The following is an 8471-nucleotide window of genomic DNA, read 5'->3' on the forward strand; positions in this document are numbered from 1 at the left end:
AAAGAGTTTCATGCCGAATATAGTGGAAACTATATAAAGTTCGGCGATTCCAAGCGAAAGCAAATACCTGGATACTGCAGCAAATAACCCTAAAGGTAGTGCAAGCTGAGGCAACTCATGTCTAAGGTGGAGCAAGCTCCGATCACTATTCTTGATATTTACCCATAATGTGAACTTTTTAGGGTCAGTTGCTGCAGTACCCAGGTATTTGCTTACACTTGGAATCGCCGAACTTTATATAGTTTCTACTATATTCGGCATGAAACTCTTTGAGTTTCTTATTCGGCTAAGAAACGATATGGGATGTAATATCCCTTAACTTAAACATGTCATATGTCGCCGAATTGAAGCCTTTGGCTCTTCATATATTTAATAATTTATTAGGACACCTCTCGGCAATACTCATAGAAGGGGTGTAAGTTCTGTTCGCTACAAACTTGATATTAACTAGGTCTACCTACTCACTGATGAGACCCCAATGAGGGTGGAAACTGGTGCGGGGAGGATCTGGCTTTGAGAGGCTCCACTTGGAGGTAGGTTTTTGCCTGTCTCTGAGTGGGGCCACCGCTGAGATTATGGCTCTGCTTGGTGGTCGGGTGAGCCTGCCACTGGGTAGAGCCAATGCTGAGAAGTTCTTCTCGGTGACGGGGTGAGCCTGTCATCGAGTGGAACAACGCTGAGTTGGGCGATCTTTCGGGATCGTCTTATTTTTAGAGCCCGCTTCACCTATACATAAGGTTGAAACCGGTCTGGGTAGTGACCTTCTCTCATAATGTATAACAGAAATACAGCTCCTAGGAGCTAAGTTCACATTATGGGTAAATATCAAGAATAGTGATCGGAGCTTGCTCCACCTTAGACATGTGTTGCCTCAGCTTGCACTACCTTTAGGGTCAGTTGCTGCAGTATCCAGGTATTTGCTTGCGCTTGGAATCGCCGAACTTTATATAGTTTCTACTATATTCGGCATGGAACTCTTTGAGTTTCTTATTCGGCTAAGAAACGATATGGGATGTAATATCCCTTAACTTAAACATGTCATATGTCGCCGAATTAAAGCCTTTGGCTCTTCATATATCTAACTATTAACCCCCCCCCCCACCCCCCCCCCCCCCCACCCCCCCCCCCCCCCACCCCCCCCCCCCCCCACCCCCCCCCCCCCCCACCCCCCCCCCCCCCCACCCCCCCCCCCCCCCACCCCCCCCCCCCCCCACCCCCCCCCCCCCCCACCCCCCCCCCCCCCCACCCCCCCCCCCCCCCACCCCCCCCCCCCCCCACCCCCCCCCCCCCCCACCCCCCCCCCCCCCCACCCCCCCCCCCCCCCACCCCCCCCCCCCCCCACCCCCCCCCCCCCCCACCCCCCCCCCCCCCCACCCCCCCCCCCCCCCACCCCCCCCCCCCCCCACCCCCCCCCCCCCCCACCCCCCCCCCCCCCCACCCCCCCCCCCCCCCACCCCCCCCCCCCCCCACCCCCCCCCCCCCCCACCCCCCCCCCCCCCCACCCCCCCCCCCCCCCACCCCCCCCCCCCCCCACCCCCCCCCCCCCCCACCCCCCCCCCCCCCCACCCCCCCCCCCCCCCACCCCCCCCAACAAAGATGCGTTCTTGTGTATTCATTATTAGAGTTAGAGTTCTGAAAGAAGATGAAAATAAAATTAAGAAATAATTTAGAAATTTTTACATCGATAACACATATTAAACATGAGTTTTTAAAAAATTCGTCCCATTTCACTGAAATAGATAGCTAAGTCTGGGACACCCTGTGGCAATGGTGCACTCAGGATTTAGTCTTGGAGGGGGGGGGGAGATTGAGCACTCAAGATTTAATCTTGGGGGGAGGGCGAGTTGAGTAGACGATTTGAGAATACACACTGCGCATTGCATACGAGCTATGACTGAGCATCTGCAGCAGGGCCGAATTTAGACTTGCTGAGGCCCTAAGCTATACAAAACCCAGAGGCCCCGTACCGTTTTAAATCACATCAGCTGGTCTTATTGTTTTTTTATTTGAGGCCCCGGCAGATTGCGAGGCCCTAAGCTATAGCTTTTTTAGCTTATTCATAAATCCGGCACTGATCTGCAGTGATCGCCAATACATGATACCCGTGTTCTCCTCTGGACCGGCTAGGGCAAACGGAGTAGTAGGACCCGAGCACTACTTCGTTCGCCTTGCGTTCACAGCGGCCAAGATTCCCGAGCGCTATAGGGTATTCCCACCTTATGTGACCTCTAATTCATAAGTAGTATATAAATAAAAGATACGATACAACATAAATTAAAAAAACAAAACAAAATTAATTAGGAAAAGATTTTTGGAAATTTTTCTAGTGTTTTTTCCTTTTCTTTTTTTCGAGGGGGGCAGAGCTCCTCCCTTGGTCCCCTCCCTGGATGCGCCAATGCCCTGTAGTTAACATTTCGATACTATAGAAATAACATGGATATGAAACTTTGAATTTGATATATTTTATCCATGTGACCATTTGAGTGGTTAAATCAAACTGCATAATCTCCAGATCATCATCATCATCATTGACTACCACTCTTCCTGGCTTGGCATCATCAGCAAATAAATGAATATTTCTTCTTAAACAATATCCTATATCACTGATGCAGAAATTAAGCAGTGGACCAAGTACTGAACCCTGTGGTATTCCATTAGTCACCAACTTCTCCCAGTCTCTCCTATACCTCATTCTTTGATATCTACCCATCTGCCACTTCTTATCCAAATCACCAACTTGATACCCATTGTTATTTGCTCCAATTTATGCAACATGTTATATATGTTGTTCCCTATAAAATGTCATATTCCAGTCCACCCAGACCAGAATTCTATCTTTTACAAATTTCTTACCTTAACCACCACTTCTGAAATACTGACCTATAATTTGCTACTTCTGTCTTGGGGTCTCCTTTATGCAATTAAACTATTTTGCCCTCTTTCAACTCTCCTGGCAGTTTCCCATTAAATCACTTAATCAGAGGAAGCACCATTTCCTTTGCTCATTTCTCATAATACATTGGCTGATGTGCCATCTAATCCCATGGTCATGTTTGCATTAAGGTTCAGTAATATCATTAGTAACCCAATTCATTTACCTCTGTTCTATACTCCCATTTGGGTTTACAGTGATACTGCTGTACCTGGCTAAGGCATTTCCCAGGATTCCACATGGAATTCTAATCCATAAACTACAACATATGGGAATGGATATAGGGTTGGTGAAATGGATAGGTGGGTGGTTGATGGAGAGATATCAGAGAGTAGTTTATTCAAGAGTAGAGTCCAAAAGACTGCCTGTAACTAGTGGTGTGGTACAGGGTTCTGTTCTTGGACCACTGCTGTTTATTTTGTTCATTAACGATATAGGGAAGGATCTAAGAGGAACGGTTCATTTGTTTGCTGATGATGCAAAGTTGGGTAGGGCAATAGTAAGATGATGTCAAAATCTTGCAGGAAAACTTGGATAGATTGGAGTTCTGGGATAAGGAGAATGGATGTCAATTTAATGTAACAAAATGTAAGGTTATGCATTTTGGGGTGAAAAGATTAGCAGCAGTATACCACATTGGTGGAACTGTACTCCAGGAGATTGATGAAGCCAAGGACTTGGGAGTGTTGGTGGATAAGAAGTTGAAGTTTAGGTGGCACATTGCAAAAGTGGCTAAATCAGCTCATGGACTCACTTAGTTGTTGAAAAATACTTTGATGAGCAGAGACAAGCAAGTTATTGTACCTCTGTACTGAGCCTTGATAAGACCGCATCTAGACTACTGTGCCCAGATTTGGTCACCTGGATTTCTTTTTGATCGGGAGGAGGTGGAGAGGATCCAGAGGCAAGTGACCAAGATGATAGCAGGTCTATGGAATGAACCTTATGAGAACAGGTTGAAGATTTCTGGGTTAGAGAAACTAGTTGATAGGCGGAAAAGGGGAGATATGATTGAGACATTCAAATTGCTAAAGGGATTCTATAGGATTAATTCAGAGGATATTTTTGAGATCAGGACTGGTGGTGGGAGAACTAGGGGACACCTATGGAAGCTGGGCAAGAGTGTGGTTAGCAGGGTGTTAGAGCTGTGTTCTTTACTTTTAGAGTGGTAAATGAGTAAAATAAGCTGCCAGAGTCTGTTGTGGGTGTTATGACAGTGAGTAAGTTCAAGGCAAGGTATGATAGATACTGTGAGAATGTCGTATAGTTGTGTGGACATGATGTTTAGGGCCTCCCTCGACGAGTCTAAGGACTCCCTGGAGTCGCCCGTAATAATAATAATAATCATAGTAAGAAGACTATATGGTATGTAGTGTCTGAGGATAACTCCTGACCAGATAAGTGATATTTTGAGTAATAATGGATGAGTTTGCATAGTATTGTTTACTTTTAGTATTTTAACAGGTCTGGGAGATTTTTGTGTGTTTTTCGAGTATTTTAATAGTAAATTGATAGATACGATTATCTGTGCACATGGTTCCCATAAAGAGGAATACGAAGATGGCGTCCAGGTCGCCGTATATTTGTCTGAAAATCTTAACTTAAAAGACTTGATTCAGTGTACCATTTGTGAAATGTATGCATTGAGGAGAGCGGTTGGAGTTTGGTTAAACAACGATAGCTGAGTGTATGTGTGCAAAAAGTGTAAAAAATGTGAGCATTTAAAGAGTGTTTCAGGTCGCGTGAATAATATCGTTGTCGAAAGTGAGAATCTAGATAACAGCGATATTCGAGGTTTGAATGATGATATTTGCGAGTTAGTACCTGATAGCTGCAAGAGTGGCGTTGAAAGAGAGAATGAAGTTAAGCATACAGAACGATTGAATGAATCATCCGAGAATAAAAATGATGACACTGACGCAATGAGTGAAATAGCACTATTACGCGGAGCGATGCATAGAGTAAATTAGCAGCTGGATTGTTGGCAAAAGTCTTTAACAAGCGTACCGACTAATAATCAGCAAAAGTATGATAGAAAAAGTAAGGGTATGAAAGTGAGTGTAAACAAAATGAAAGAGTGTGTGTTGTATGGGGGATTCCTTAGTAAGAGGTGTGTTAGTTGAGAGTTTAACAAAATCGTACCAACCCGGTGCGAACGTAAAGAATGTAAGCGAGTCAATTAGAATGCAAAAACAGCAGGTGTAGGAATTGATAGTGGTAGCGGATACAAATGATTTGAAAGGAAACAAAAAAGCTATGAGTGAGGATGTGAAGGAATTCCTTGAGGTAGCAAAAGAAAAGAGCGAGAGAGTTAGGATGGTGAGTCTGTTTCCGCGGTATGAGAGTGAAGAGTATAGAAGGATGGCCATAATTGCTAATGACTTTATGCGTGAATTATGTTTGATGAGTGGTGTGGAATGAGTTTAATGGGCAAAAGGAGTTATATAAAATAGATGGTTTACATTTGAATGGTTTTGGTGTATGGAGACTTGAAAAGCTGTTGTCGAATGTAGTGGAAGTGAATGTACAGAACCAGGGACAGTTGAGTTATTAAGGGGGGGGAGTAGATATGCAGATTTTAGAAAGACAGTTGAGTGTGTTTGTGAATGTGTGTAATATACCCAAGCGAGTAGGAGAGACCACAAATCAGAATGCGATAGGTAGTATAAGGCATCAAAATAGGGATGGGACAAATCGGCTTCTGCAATTTATGTATACAAATGCCAAAAGTATTAGGAACAAGAGGGAAGAATTTTTGGCCTTGGTTGGTACTTACAGACCTCAGGTTATTGGCATTAGTGAAACATGGCTGACAGAAGATGACATGACACAGCTAGTGGGATTGAATGTGAGGGGGGTATGGTGTGTTCAGGAGAGACAGGGAGAATAAAATGGGGGAGGTGTGTTATTGATGATAGCAGATGAGCTACAGCCAAGGAGAATAGAATAGAAGTGGAACTGCAGGATAGAGAAAAGAGCACATTTGAGGCTATTTGGTGAGAGATTGATACTAGCAGAACAAAATATACAGTCGGGTGCTGCTATAGACCAGGTGATGGAATAGATGGTGGAGATAGTAAGCATAAGCAAATAGAAGAAATGAGTGGAAGGAGGGTAATTATTATGGGAGATTTCAACTATGGTAACATTGATTGGAAGTAGGAGAGGACACATCGTAGAAAGGAATTGGATTTTATGCGGTTATTAAGGGATAACTATCTGCGACAGCATGTAATGGAAAATACTAGGGGGTCAGAGAGTGCTTGACCTGGTAAGGGCATCTGAGAATTTGGCTGTAACGAATATGACTACATTGCCACCAATTCGTGAGAGTGATCATGGGGTCTTGACTTGGGATGTGGCTAAAGGTGTGGAATTTACAATTAAGACAGGGTACATGTGGAATTATCGGGCTGGTAAGTATGACAAGCCTAGGAGAATGATTGGTACAGTGCCATGGCATGTACAACTGCAAGGGCTAGAAGTTGACAGTGCATGGGAGGCAGATTTCATTGTAAGAAACACTTAAAAAGTGTTTGCATGAAGCAATGGCTGACTGTATACCTAGAGTCCAAATAATAAATCAAGTAGGAGTTAAATGGATGAATAACACCATTAAGCTTGAGCTCCAAAAAAAGAAACAACTATGGAGGGAATTTAAGGAGAAAGGTGACCGGCAGCCACATGAACAGTATAAAGCCCAGGCCAGAAGGGTAATGAGTGTGGTGAGAAAAGCAGAAAAGGATTACGAAAGAACATTGGCCATGCAGGCTAAAGAGAATCCTAAACAGTTTTTTCGATATGTTGCAAGTAAAAGAAAAAAATGTATATGGCAGAATGATTTTAAAGAATGCCGATGGTAGGGAGGTAACCGAATCAGTTGATATAGTTGAATTACTGAGCAAGCACTTTGCACGAGTATATCATCCAGGTGGTGACATTGCAGAAATGAATGAACCAATAGATTATATGGGAATTGTGGTGAATGAGGTGGAGGTGACTAGTCTATTGCAAAACCTCAATGTCAATACATCTGTGGGATTGGATGGTATACCAGCTCGTGTCGTATGTGAAGCGGCTAAAGAATTGTCAGTACCCTTGACCATTTTGTTTAATCTGAGTCTCAGGTCTGGGTTAGTTCCGAGGGGGTGGAAAGAGGGGAAAATAGTTCCACTTCATAAAGGAGGAGGTCCCAAGTGTTGTAAATTACTGACCGATTAGCATATGAGGAATCGTTGTCAAGGTCTCGGAGAAACTAGTCAAGAGAAGAATACAGGATTGGATAGATGAAAATGGGATACTGTATGGGGGGTAGATCATGCCTCAGTAACTTGCTCACGTTTTATAACACAGTGACAGCTGAACTGGATAAGGGTAATGGGTTTACAGTGATTCTACTGGACCTTGCCAAGGCCTTTGACAGGATACCACATGGAACTCTAATCAGTAAACTGGAGCAAATGGGGATGGATATAGGGTTGGTGAGATGGATAGGAGGGTGGTTGATTGAGAGATACTATAGAGCAGTTTATTCAGGAGTGGCGCCCAAAAGATGGCTTTTGACTAGTGGTGTGCAGCATGGTTCTGTTTTTCGACCACTACTTTTCAATATGTTCATTAACGATATAGGAAAGGATCTGAGAGGAAGTGTTCACTTGTTTGCTAATGATGCAAAGTTGGGTAGAACAATTGTGAGTGCTCAGGATGTCCAAATTTTGCAAGATGACTTGGATTGTTTGGAGGTCTGGGCTAGGGATAATGGATGTCAATTTAATGTGGCAAAGTGTAAGGTTATGCATTTTGGAGTGAAAAGATTAGCAGCAGTATATCACATTAGTGGAACTGTGCTCCACGAGATTGATGAGGCCAGGGACTTGGGATTGTTGGTGGATAGGGAGTTGAAGTTTAGGGGGCACATTGCAAAAGTGGCTAAATCAGCTCATCAAATCACTTGGTTATTGAAAAATACTTTAACTAGCAGAGACAAACAAGTTATTGTTCCTCTATATCGAGCCCTGATAAGACCCCATCTGGACTACTGTGCCCAAATATGGGCACCAGGGTTTCTTCTTGATGGGGAGGAGGTGGAGAGGATCCAGAGACAAGTGATCAAGATGGTGGCAGGTCTGTGAAATGAACCTTATGAGAACAGATTGAAGATATGTGGGTTGCAAAAATTGGTTGATAGGCAGAAAAGGGGAGATATGATTGAGACATTCAAATTACTGAAGGGTTTCTATAAGATTAATCCCGAAGATATTTTTGAGAATAGGACTGGTGGTGGGAGGACTAGTGGCCATACATGGAAGCTTGGCAAGAATGTGGTTAACAAGGGTGTAATGCCAGGTTTTTTACCTGGAGAGTGGTAAATGAGTGGAATAAGCTGCCGGAGTCTGTTGTGGGGTGCTATGACTGTGAATGAGTTCAAGGCGAGGTATGATAAATACTGTGTGAATGTCGAATATTTGTTCTTGACATGATGTTAGGGCCTCCCTTGATGAGTCTGTTGATTCCTTGGAGTTGCCCGAAATAATAATAA

This window comes from Typopeltis vanoorti, chromosome 4 (assembly GCF_054136105.1).
Source record: "Typopeltis vanoorti isolate ZY-2024b chromosome 4, IOZ_Tvanoo_1.0, whole genome shotgun sequence".
Taxonomy (NCBI): Eukaryota; Metazoa; Arthropoda; class Arachnida; order Uropygi; family Thelyphonidae; genus Typopeltis; species Typopeltis vanoorti.